An 11,190-nucleotide genomic window follows, 5' to 3' on the forward strand; every position below is an offset into this window, starting at 1 on the left:
TATGCAATTAGTTTCGAAATTCAACCCCAAAATAAGGTCTAAATTCCAATTATTCAAAGCCCACACTGTACCCAAAATCCTAAATTCTACCATGGAAAAACAATATTTAGGCCTAGAAATCTAATGTGTGTTGATAGAAAATGAAGGAGATAGGTTTAGGAACACATACCTATGATTTGGTGTTGATTTTGCTCTTCAAAAATCGCCTAGGTTTTGATTTTGGGGAAGAAGATGTGAAAAAATGACTTAATCCCGTTTGTGCTACCGTTTAAAAGAGTTGGGCGACTGTGTTCATCGCGATCGCGTGAACACTGTCGCGATCGCGAAGAGCTTCCAGATGTGGACTTACGCAATCGGGAGTTCTCCTACGCGTTCGCAAAGTGTTGGCCCCCTGACCTTCGCGTTTGCGGACCTATGTATGCGTTCGCGTAGAAGAACTATAACATCCCAGACCAACCTCCATTTTACACTACGCGTTCGCGGGACAAGGGTCGCGTTTGCGTAGAGCATCCCCCCAGTGCTCCGCGTTCGCGTCCCTTACTTCACGTTTGCATAGAAAATGTTTACCCCCGCCCCAATTTCCCTTTCGCGATCGCGGAAAGGTTTCACGATCGCGAAGCACAGAATGTCTATGCATCAGAAGCAGCATTTCTGCAACTTTTCCTAAGTGTAATACCTTCTGAAACTCTCCCGAGCCCTCGGGGCTCCAAACCAAACATGCATACTAACTCAAAAACATCATATGGACTTACTCGTGTGATCAAATCGCCAAATTAACACCTTTAACAACGAATTTAGCATCAAAATCAAAGAAGAATCTCAAGAACTCTTAAGTTCAAATTTTAACAACTGAGGGTCCGATTCACATTATATCAAATCCGTTTTTTACCAAATTTTTACAGGCTTGACCTAAATACCATACCTGTACCGGGCTCCAGAATCAAAATACGGGCATGATACCATCAATTTCAAATACATTTAAATTTTCAAAAACTTTTAAAATTTCAGTTAAGCAATTTTCTTCAAAAATTCATTTCTCGGGCTTGAGACCTCGGAATTCAATTCCGAGCATATGCCCAAGTCCCATATTTTTTTACGGACCCTCCGGGACCATCAAATCACGGGTCCGAGTTCGTTTACCCAAAATGTTAACCGAAGTCAACTAAAATTCAATTTTATAGGCCAAATTAGCTTTTTCATCAAATTTTCACATAAAAGCGTTCCAGATATATGCTCGGATCGCACACGCAAATCGAGGTGAGATAAATCAAGCTTTTAAGGCCTCGGAACACATAATTTACTTGTAAATAAAGTGATGACCTTTTGGGTCATGACATAAACCCTCAACTCGGTGCCAAACGATTCGAAACTAGTCAAAATGTTATATAAAATAGTCAATACATGTTCAAAATTCATATCCTAACTATTAAAGTGATTTTCCAACCCTAATTGAGGAATTCCTAAAATTCACTCCCCAGGCCCACGTGCCCGTGTTTCGGAAATTTTTGAAGAAAATTGTTACCCATAGCTTCATGAATTCAAATATATGATTTTTACTAAATTCCATAACAAATTTCATGGTTAAATCCCATCTTTATCAAAAACCTAGGTTTCCACCTAAAACCATGATTTTCACTAATTTATATGTTAAATCTACCCATAAACTATGTATTTTACTTACATTGTGTAGAAATGACTTACCTCAAAGTGATTGATTAAAATCTCTCTCTAACCAGCTCCAAAATCGCCCCCAAGAAGTGTAAGAAATGAGCAAAAATTCCTAAGTCCCATATTAAATAAAGTATTTTGCCTTCTGCGATTTTCGCACATGCGGTTCCGCTTTTACGGACAAATCACGCAGGTGCGGACCAATGCCAGGCTGCCTCCTCTCGCTTCTGTACTCAAATGATCGCGCCTACGGACCCGCACCAGTGGCAAAATGTGCGCATCTGTGAAGCTGTCGGCTCCTGTGATGGCTGCCTTCGCACCTGCGCCTTGGCAAGTACGGTCTCTGGCCCACTTCTGTGGTCACTGGCCTTCCCTTGTTGGTCCGCTTCTGCGGCTCGTGGCTCGCATATGCGGCTGGCCAAGCACAGGTGCGTTTAAACCATGTTATACCCCATTTTAACTGGATCAAATTATAGTATACCATATTGGTAATTCCGGGGTTAATTAAAAGAGTTAAGGAGTCGCCACCTAATTACTTCTAAATTGAATTAGGACACCTAAATTGATTAAAGTAAATTAATAAAGTATAATTCTGTTAATGGTCTACTTAACCTAAATATTCTAGGTAAGGGTTCTAAATATTTTTAAAAAAAAGTTTTTTTTAAAGTATCCTTTAAAAATCTATAACAAAACGGTTAACCGACCAGACTTAGGTTAATTAAATTTATTATTAAAAGGGATTTAGCATTTTGTAAGTACTTGAAGAAAACAACTCACAGTAAATGTATAACCGTAGCTAATCTTTGATTGTAAAGATAGATTCATCAAAACGTCTTTGAATGGTGCATTAAGGAAAACCAATTGAATTGCACGAGGAAAGCGAGACGGATCCGTTAGCGAATTCAAACTTCTAAACTTTCTTCTTGAACTTGACAATGATAAACTAATAAGGAGTTAAAAAATACTTGACATATTCACACTTCAAACTTGGAATAAATTGTAAAAGGATTTACTGTTCAAGAATATTTAAAGATTCTGATCAAGATACTATTCTAAACATTTGGAGTAAAACATATTTCTTATAAAAATAGATGAGCAGTTTAAGGAAACCATTAAACTAATAATATACGGGCATCATTAGTATAAACGGTTGTGCATATCCTTAAGCGCTTATGTGATAAAAAATTAGTTTAAAACTTAAACGGCGACTCCAAATGTTATAGGCTCTTAATAAAGATTAAAAAAAAATAAACCTAAAGTAAAGGATCCGACAACCAATGAAATAAATACTTAAAATATACAACAATTGTTCATATGATTTTATCATTTGGCTGCAATTTTAATGCAGCGATATGAAGATAATGCAATGCTGATAGACTACGGGTGGCTGTGGTCGCGACGGCGTTGAGTCTCGCATTGAGACTCTTCATGGCTCCTATTGCACTACCTTTTTCTGAACAGTGAATGGGGCGTCGTCGGACAGGTTTACTATTTCCGATTACCTCGAATGGCCGCCAAACTCCGAAACAACAGAATATCGCCTCTTTTTTTTATTGCACAAAATTAGCGGAGACTAAAGTAAGCGAAAGCTTTTTGGGAGTAAAAGCAAGAGAACAGTAGTATTAGGATTTGAGACAGCCAAGAACCATGATCCGGAAAGCTTCTAATGGCTGGTATTTATAAGGACGAGTTAGGGATAAGACTTGGCATTTGAGTGGGATTCTGGTTCCAATTTCAGTCAAAATCGTTTGAATTTCAAACGTTACAAATCCTCAAGACACGTTTTGGCAGAGGGGAAATTAGAGGGTAAATAAAAACGAGATTTCATCTTTGATTTTGAATTGCTATGGTCAAAGCTTTGCTAAAAAATGGAGATAGATCCAAAGGATGACTCTGCTATCACACAGAGAGAGAAAAAAAGAAAGAGAGAGGCAAGTAAAAAACCCTAGTCAAACTAGGTATTGAGATTTTTATCTAAGAAGGGATCTTGATCGTTTTATTAGAATCTATCTATGGCTGAGATTGCACCTAGGGTAAATAAATAATAAACAAAAAATTAAGTGTTGGATTTATTTTTGGAATTCTCTAGAAGGTGGTTTATTTAATCTTGACCGTTGATTTAAAATTCTCAGCTCAGATATGTAATGATTCGACTGGTCGTTTTGAGCTCTAGCGTGTCGTTCGACAGTTTGAGACCATGAGCAGCTTCACTTCAGGTATTATGACTTGTACACGTGATCGAAATTGAAATTCGGGAAGTTCTTAATTAATTTGGAAAGAAAATTCTCATTTTAGAAGCCTTAAGCTGGAAGAATTGACTAAGGTTAGATTTTTTATTAAACGACCTCGGGATCGGAATTTGAAGATTCTAACAAGTTTGTATGATGATTTTGGACTTGGGCGTATGCGCGGATCGGGTTTTGGATGATCCGGGAGCGTTTCGGCACCTATTGTGGAAGTTGGCATTTTGGAAGAATTTTATAAATTTGGCTTGAAGTGCATTTCAATGTTATCGATGTCCGTTTGGGATTCTGAGTCTTGGAATAGTTCCGTATGGTGATTCTAGTCTTGGGAGCGCATCCGGATGTGGATTTGGATGTGCGTAGGTCATTTGGGAAAAGTTAGAAATTTGAAGATTTTTGAGAAGTTTGACCGGGAGTGAAATTTTTGATATCGGGTCGGATTCTGATTCCGAAAGTTGGAGTAGATCTGTAATGTCGAATGTGACTTGTGTCCAAAATTTGAGGTCAATCGGACGTGATTTGATAGGTTTCGGCATCGAATGTAGAAGTTTTAAATTCAAAAGTTCATTAAGCCTGAATTGGGGCACGATTCATGATTTTGATGTTGTTTGAGGTGATTTGAGGCCTCGAACAGGTCCGTGTTATGTTATGGGTATGGTTTGTGTGATTGGATGGGGTCCCGAGGGCCTCGGGTGTGTTTCGGAGTGGTTTCACGTCAATTGGAGCTGTTTTGGAACTGCTGTTGCTAGTGTCTGGTTTCCTTCTTCGCGAACGTGAATGAAGTCCCACGTTCGCGAAGAGGAATTTTGGGGCTGCTGAGATTTGGCATTCGCAAACGCGATAGGAGAGACGCGAACGCGGTGAAGAACTTGAGGGACCTATGCGGACGCGAGTGGACAGTAGCGAACGCGTAGAAGGAAGTGTGGACTGGGCCTGAGGCCGTTTAGTCTATGCGAACGTGAGGCTAGGTATGCGAACGAGAAGCAGTGAAGGCAGAAGGCTTCGCGAACGCATAGTGAGGAATGCAAAAGCGAAAAAGGTTTCCTGGGCCTGGGCTTGCTGAGCTTCACAAACGCGAGGGGATTGCCGCGTTCGCGAAGAAGGGCAGTGCCAGACAGTATCATTTTAAAAGACAAGATTTGTCACGACCCGGACTTTCCACCCTCGGGAGTTGTGATGGCACATACTCGTGAAAGCTAGGCAAGCCGAGTATTATATATCTTATTACCCTTTTTCTTAACCTTTTAACAATTTTTAAATCAACATGCGATCAACCGCGGAATAATAATAATAATTAACGAAACGCGGAAGACGAAATATGATAACTTAGCCAAATACTAGTACGAAAAATATAAAGTACATCTCTACCCATAATTGGTGTCACAATATCACGAACCATCTACTAATACTACAAATAGTTGTCGGGAAAGAAAGATACAATCTGTATCTGAAGTAAATGAAAACAGAATATAAGGATATAAGGTGATGCCAAGGCCTGCGTACGTCTGCAGGACTACCGCGGGTCTCCGCTAGACTGAAGGCAGCAACCCCTCTAAGGTCCAAAAGCTCCGGTACCGAGATCTCATACAGTACAGAGTATAATATCAGCACAAACGACCCTATGTGATGGTAAGTGTCGAGCCTAACCTCGGCGAAGTAGTGACGAGGTTAGGACAAGACTACCAAATAAACCTGTGCAGTTTAAAGCATATACGACAAGTAATAATACGGAAACTAGCATTTAAAGATGGGAAGAGGAACATGCTGAGGGAAATATCAAGTATCAACAGAATCTCAGGAGAAAAACATAAAGAACATTTCAAATTTCGCATCAGTAATAATAAGGAAAACAGTAATGAATCAATGTCCATTTTTATTCTTTATTGTTGCGGCGCGCAACCCAATCCAAGTCATATAACACTGTTGTAGCGTGCAACTCGATCCAATTCATAGAATATTGTTGCGGTGTGCAACCCAATCCAAATCATATATCATTGGTGCGGCGTTCAAATCGACCCCTCCTGTCCTCCCTTATTACTTCTTGTTGCGGCGTGCAACCCGATCCCATATAATATTGTTTCGGCGTGCAACCTGATCCCAATATACAAATCAACACCAATCACAAAAGAATCCCGGCAAGGGAACAATAAGGAAACAACAATATCCCTACAAGGGAATCAACAACAAGAATAAACACATCCCGACAAGGGAACCAACAACAAGAATTAAATACGTCCCGGCAAGGGAATCAACAATAACCAAACTTATACCAGCAATTAACTTAACAAATGAAACCTGAACTGGAGACAACGCTCAACAACAAACAAATACCACGAAAATAACTATAATTCTTGCCCAACGCGGAGAATCAACAATTTAGGCATTTGTAGTATTTATTAAGAAACACAGCGATTGCAATTCAAGACTCATGGGCATGCTTGACAATGACGTATAGATACTCGTCACCACACCTATACGTCGTACACTACTCTAGCACATACCAAATAAAGCACAATGCCTATTCCCTCAAGCTAAGGTTAAACCAAACACTTACACTTCCACGGCCAACTCAAGCCTCAAACACCGCTTTTTCTTTAGAATTCACCTCCAATTTACTCGTATCTAGCCCATATTAATTTAACAACATCAATAAATGCTAAAGAATTCTACCCCAAGGCTAAATTATAGGTTTTCTATCATTTTCCCCAAAAAGTCAAAAATCGACCCCGGGCTCGCTTGGTCAAAACTCAAGGCTCAGACCAAAATTCGATCGCCCATTCACTCATGAGCCCAAATATGAAATTAGTTTCGAAATCTGACCCCAAAATGAGGTCTAAATTCTAATTATTCAAAAAGCCCTAACTCTACCCAAAATCCTAATTTCTACCATGAAAATTCTTGATTTTTGATTAAAAAGTGATGAAAAACATTGGGTAATTGAAAGAGTAAAGTTTAGAATTGATTACCAACACTTTGGGGATGAACTTTTTGTGAAGAAAATTGCCTCTAGGCCTTGGTAGTTCAAAAATATAATAAAAATGAGTTCTGCCCGTTTTTGGTTCTGTTTTAAAAGACTGGGCAGGCTTTCATCGCGTTCGTGATGGGCCTGCCGCGTTCGCGATGGGTCAGGACCAAATGGCCTTCACGTTCGCGTTGGATAGCCCGCGTTCACGGAGCTTTAGCTCCTCTGGCCTTTGCGTTCGCTGTCAAAGGGCCGTGTTCGCGTAGAGCAATTTGGACTCCCTCCCCCTGGCCCACTAACCTTATGCGTTCGCGTGAGACTGAACGCGTTCACGAAGGGTTATTCCCCCCAAAGCTTCGTGTTCGCATCCTGAGCTCCGCATTCGCGAAGAACAAACTGACACCTGAGGGAATTTGCCTTACGCGTTTGCAAGTGAAGCCACGTGAACACGAAGAACAAAATCTCTGTGCACCCGAGACAGCATACCTGCAACTTTTCTAAGTGTAAAAACATCCCGAAACCTGTCCAAAACTCACCCGAGCCCTCGGGCCCCAAACCAAACATGCATACTAACTCAAAAACATCATATGGACTTACTCGTGCTATCAAATCACCAAATTAACATCTCTAACAATGATTTTAGCATCAAAATCAAAGAAAAATCGCAAGATCTCTTAAGTTCAAATTTTAACAACCGAGGGTCCGATTAACGTCATATCAAGTCAGTTTCTTAACAAATTTTACAGGATCGACTTAAATACCATATAAGACCTGTACCGGGCTCCAGAACTAAGATACGAGACCGATACCATCAAATTCACACACACTTAAACTTTCAAAAACTCTTATAATTTCAGTTAAATAATTTTCTTCAAAAATTCATTTCTCGGCTTGGGACCTCGGAATTCAATTCCGGGCATACGCCCAAGTCCTATATTTTTCTATGGACCCTCCGGGACCATCAAATCACGGGTCCGGGTCTGTTTATCCAAAATATTGATTGAAGTTAACTTTAATTCAATTTTAAAGGCCAAATTAGCATTTTCATCAAATTTGCACATAAAAGCGTTCCGGATGTACGCCCGGACTGCGCATGCAAATTGAGTTGAGATAAAAAGAGGCTTTTAAGGCCTCAGAACACAGAATTTAATTGTAAATCAAGTGATGACAAAAGATCACACATCCTCCACCTCTAAAATAATTGTTCGTCCTCGAACGGACATAGAAAAGAAGTACCTAAGTTGGGGAAAAAATGGGGATATCGGCTCCGCATATCGGACTCGGACTCCCAAGTAGCTTCCTCGGCAGGATGACCTCTCCTCTGAAAATGAACAGAAGGGTAACTTTCGATCTCAACTTACGAACTTGCCAGTCCAGAATGGCCAACGGCTCCTCCTCATAGGTCAAATCCTTGTCCAACTGGACAGTGCTAAAGTCTAACAAGTGGGATGGATTACCGTGATACTTCTGAAGTATGGACACATGAAACACTGGGTGCACAGCTGATAAACTCGGCGGCAATGCAAGTCTGTAAGCCACCTCTCCCACTCGATCAAGAATTTCAAAAGGACCAATAAACCTAGGGCTTAGCTTGACCTTCTTCCCAAATCTCATCACGCCTTTCATGGGCGACACCCGGAGCAATACCCACTCTCCGACCATAAATGCCACATCAGAACCTTGCGGTCATCATAACTCTTCTGCCTGTCCTGAGCTGCACGAAGCCTGTCCTGAATAATCTTCACCTTATCCAAGGCATCCTGGACTAAATCCGTACCCAACAACCGAGCCTCTCCCAACTCAAGCCATCCAACTAGCGACCGACACCGCCTACCATATAATGCCTCATAGGGAGCCATCTGAATGCTCGACGGGTAGCTGTTGTTGTAGGTAAACTCTACTAAAGGCAAGAACTGATCCCACGAACCTCCAAAGTCCATAACACAAGCTTGGAGCAAATTCTCCAAAATCTGAATAGTACGCTCGGACTGCCCGTCAGTCTGGGGATGAAATGCTATGCTCAACTCGACTCATATGCCCAACTCACGTTGAACTGCTCTCCAAAATGTGAGGTAAACTGCGTACCTCGGTCAGAAATGATAGACACGGGCACATCATGAAGACGAACAATCTCCCGGATATAGATCTCAGCTAACCTTTCAGAAGAATAAAAGACTTCCACAAGAATGAAATGTGCTGACTTAGTCAGCCTATCAACAATAACCCATACGACATCGAACTTCTTCTGAGTCCGTGGGAGTCAAACAATGAAGTCCATAGTGATCTGCTTCCACTTCCACTCAGGAATCTCAATCTTCTGAAACAAACCACCAGGTCTCTGATGCTCGTACTTTACCTACTGACAATTCAAACACTGAGCTACATATGCAAAAATGTCTTTCTTCATCCTTCTCCACCAATAATGTTGCCACAAATCCGGATACATCCTAGCGGCGCTTGGATGAATAGAATACCGGGAACTATGGGCCTCCTCTAGAACCAACTCACAAAGTCCATCCATATTAGGCACACAAATACGACCCTGCATCCTCAGAACTCTATCATATCCAACTATAACCTGCTTGCACCTCTGTGCCGCATTGTATCTCTAAGGACAAGCAAATGAGGATCATCATACTGCTGATCTCGAATACGCTCAAATAATGAAGAACGAGCGATTGTGCAAGCTAGAACACGGCTGGGCTTAGAAATATCCAACCTCACAAACCGATTGGCTAAAGCCTGAACATCCAAAGCAAGCGGTCTCTCACCAATTGGAATATACGTGTGGCTACCCATACTGGCTGACTTCCTACTCAATGCATCGACCACTACATTGGCCTTTCCCGGATGATATAAGATGGTGATATCATAGTCCTTCAATAGCTCCAACCACCTTCTCTACCTTAAATTTAGCTTCTTTTGCTTGAACAATTATTGCAAACTCTTGTGATCCGTGAACACCTCACACTACACGCCATATAAATAATGCCTCCAAATCTTTAGCGCGTGAACAATGGATGCTAACTCCAAATCATGAACTGGATAATTCTTCTCGTGGATCTTCAACTGTTGCAAAGTATATGCCATAACCTTGCCATTCTGCATCAATACCAAGTCCAACACGCAATGCATCATAATACACTATATATGGCCCTGAACCTGTAGGCAATACCAACACCGACACCGTAGTCAAAACTGTCTTGAGCTTCTGAAAGCTCGCCTAACACTCGTCCGACCACCTGAACTAGCCACCCTTCTAGGTCAACCTGGTCATCGGGGTTGCAATAGATGAAAACCCCTATACAAACGACGGTAATAGCCCGCCAAACCTAAAAAACTCCGTATTTCTGTAGCTGATGTGGGTCTAGGCCAGCCCTTGACTGCCGCAATCTTCTTAGGATCCACCTAAATACCTTCTGCTGATACAACATGACCCAAGAATGCAACCAAACTCAACCAAAACTTACACTTAGAAAACTTGGCATACAATTGACTATCTCTCAAAGTCTGAAAAACAACTCTCAAATGTTGCTTATGCTTTTCATGGCTACGAGAATAGATCAAAATATTATCAATGAAGACTATCATGAAGGAATCCAAATAAGGCTTGAACACTCAGTTCATCAAATCCATGAAAGTTGCTGGGGCATTTGTCAACCCGAATGATATCACCAAGAACTCATAATGCCCGTACCGAGTGCGAAAAGCTGTTTTAGGGACATCAGACGCCCTAATCCTCAATTGATGGTAGCCAAATCTCAAATCAATCTTCAACACCTTGGCACCCTGAAGTTGATCAAAAAAATCATCAATCCTCGGTAATGGATACTTATTCTTGATTGTGACCTTGTTCAACTGTCGATAGTCTATACACATCCTCATCGATCCATCCTGCACGTGAGAACCACGACCACTTGGATGACCATGAGAAGTCTGAAGTGCTGAATGAAACGGCCTAGGTGGATGGCCCCTACATGAATGACGGGGCCTCTTGTCAGAACCCTGACCACTCCCCTGCGATAGAACCATCTCAACTCTCCTGGCCACATTGGCCACATCCTGAAACAAAATCTCGCTCCTAGTCTCCTTATCCATCTTCAATCGAATCGGCTGAGCGAGTCACTCAATGAACCTCCTCACCCTCTCTCTCTTGGTGGGAAGTATAATAAGAGCATGACTGGCCAAAACAATAAATCTCGTCTCGTACTGAGTGATAGTCATAGAACCTTGCTGGAGACGCTCAAGCTGCCTCCAATAGTCCTCCATCTAAGTGATAGGATGAAACTTCTCTAGAAATAGCTGAGAGAACTGATC

This window comes from Nicotiana tabacum, chromosome 20, assembly GCF_000715075.1.
Source record: "Nicotiana tabacum cultivar K326 chromosome 20, ASM71507v2, whole genome shotgun sequence".
Taxonomy (NCBI): Eukaryota; Viridiplantae; Streptophyta; class Magnoliopsida; order Solanales; family Solanaceae; genus Nicotiana; species Nicotiana tabacum.